The sequence below is a fragment of the Dendrobates tinctorius genome, unplaced genomic scaffold (assembly GCF_039654945.1).
Source record: "Dendrobates tinctorius isolate UK_male_01 unplaced genomic scaffold, ASM3965494v1 ptg000403l, whole genome shotgun sequence".
Classification (NCBI taxonomy): Eukaryota; Metazoa; Chordata; class Amphibia; order Anura; family Dendrobatidae; genus Dendrobates; species Dendrobates tinctorius.
In genome coordinates this window covers 621,718-624,477 of record NW_027362068.1, presented here as the reverse complement: position 1 = coordinate 624,477, position 2,760 = coordinate 621,718, and positions in this window count along the sequence as shown.

The following is a 2,760-nucleotide window of genomic DNA, read 5'->3' as shown; positions in this document are numbered from 1 at the left end:
CTTGCACTACATCACTGTAGCTATCGTGTGGGCCACGTTGGAGGTGTCGGAACTTCTTTCGGTATACCTCAGGTGTCAGCCGGTATTTGGCGATCAGCGCCTGCTTTATGGCGTCATAGTAGTCATCGGCTTCTGGCGGAAGAGAAGCAAATGCCTCCAGGGCTTTGCCTTTTAGCCCTGGGGTCAAGTACCTTGCCCATTGTTCTCTAGGCAGCTGGTACTGTCTGCAGGCTTTCTCAAAGGCTCGCAGAAACGTGTCCAAGTCCCCGTCCTTTTCCATCACGGGAAAATGCTCTGTCCGGGGTTTAGGAGTCTGGACGCTGCTGGGCTCCCTGCTTCGGACTGTGGGGGCATGCCCCCCTTGTCGGAGCATCTCCAGCTCATGTGCCCTCTGAGCTTCTGCTTGGCGCTCAGCTCTCTCAGCCTCCCGCTCGGCTCGCTGCTCTGCTCTCTCTCGAGCTTGCTGGATCAGCGCCAGACGTCCATCACGGTCTTCGGCAGGGAGTGCGTCCAAGGCCACTTGCAGGTAGGGGTCCAGCGTGCTCTGGTTGAATGTGGGGCCCGCGCTCATGAGTGGAGCCTCTGCTGCAGCCCCATTGCCACTTGGGCACTGGATTCTGGTCGTTGTCCAACTGCACTAGAGCAGCGATCATTTGAGCTCTGTTATTGTTCGTGGCGTCAAGGCCTTGGTACGTGCATAACCCAGCAAGAACTTCCTTTGTCTGCTGTTTGTACCAAGGTTCTCCTTTTGCCGCCATGGTTGCCAAATAAAAGATAGAAAAGAAAAAAATGGAGAAAAAGGGAGGGAATACTTGCAAGTACACACTAATGTCTCAGGACTAGTAACCACTGAGTCTCTTCTCCAAAACCTATGATGCAGGATTCCCGCAGGAACCGTGCAGGTTTTTAGTGAGAGGAATGATTGCTCAAACCAAATCACTAATGCTCTAGGATGATCCCACCGCTGCCACCAATATGTGACGAACAGCCCACGGCCGTTCGTCCACTTACAGGCGACTAACTGGGGTCCCGCTGCCACCAAAACGCGACGGACAGCGGACCCTGTGTCACCACTATGTCACAGTCCCACCACTGACACGGGTGTATCAGCGGACGGAGGGACGAGACACACTGCCGGCACACGGCTATCACAGGCACAGTTGGGGCTTATCTTAGTTATCCCACCGCTGGCACCATGTGACCAAAATATCCAGCAAGCTACTCTCGCTCTACAATTTGCCGCAGGGGGGGTTTAATTTGGATGCCCCGCCACTGCTATCAATCTTCCAAGTACTGCGGGGATTTATGTATATCCCACTTTCTCAGTTCCACTTTGGAACTCGCAGCTCTCCGGCGCCCCCCCTTACCCTCAGGTCAGTCAGGGAACTGCACCTAGGATAATTAGTCGCCGGACGGGCTGCCTGTTGTGAACCGGCAATCAGGATTCTGCAGTAAGGGAATTATCAATGCTGTGGCCGCAGCCCCTCATTCAGCAATATAAGACCCTTCTAAACTGCCAGCAAGCCGCAATAGCCGTACACAACGCGCTGCCACCAGTCACGGTTACTTAATTCACAGTGTTAAATTAAGAGGGTCCGTGGCAAACCCCTTGAATTAGTAGCGATTATCTATCAAAGGCGTATAGTTCGATTCTTAGAGCATGGAGACAGATCTAAATAATTAAATCATTTATTTTCCGAAAGAGGACAGTGATTACAGATTATTATTATTATTATTATTATTATTATTATTTATTGTTATAGCGCCATTTATTCCATGGCGCTTTACATGTGAGGGGGGTATACATAAAAACAAGTACAATAGTCTTAAACAATACAAGTCATAACTGGTACAGGAGGAGAGAGGACCCTGCTTTTATTACAGATAAAAGTTGCTATAAAATTGAGACATAACATATGTACAGAACAGATATAAAATAAAAGGATTAAAAGGACAGAAAGTCACACTCACATGTGGTCAGTTGGCATCCCATGTGGCTTTAAGGGGGGTGGAGGCGGAGCTGCACTTCTCCGCTCATCTGCGGGTCTTTCTAGCACGACGACTTGAGCTGTTCTGCTCTGGTTTTGTCCAGGGAATGCTTTATAGACTTGCTATGTGACATCACGGAGAGATGCATGCTAGGTTAATCCCACCTCTCCCTTTTGGATGTAGAATTACACTAGAAAACTTATACTAATCATAACTCCGTGGGGGCAGCCCGCACAGACACATATAGGGCATCATTGGTTGTGATTTGTTGAGTACAATGATTCAAGACCAAATATGCAGTGGTTCTGATTCACCGTTTAGAAGGAACCCATATTTCAGGTTCTGTAAGTCAGAGAATTACGCCACAGGCGCCGTAAGGACGGCGGGATCGCGCAGATCACAAAAATATGATTGTTATATCTCTGCTGGGTATGGTTTTCGTAATATGACTTATTTTTATGTTTCCCATATACCGGCATACAGCCTGTGTTTTTCCGAACAAAGGGATCCCTTCCCCCTGCTCTTCGAGAGGAAGTTGGTTTAAGGTTTCAGAGCTAGCCCAGGCAGGGGGGCACTGGTCAGTGTGTGAGTGAGCCATGGGCGAAAAGAGGAGGGGGGGGAAGGGGCTGCATGAGCTGACAGCCTGCATTGTATATCACATACACATATATACTCCATATACAGGGTGTGTACACATATATACTCCATATACAGGGTGTGTACACATATATACTCCATATACAGGGTGTATACTCCATATACAGGGTGTGT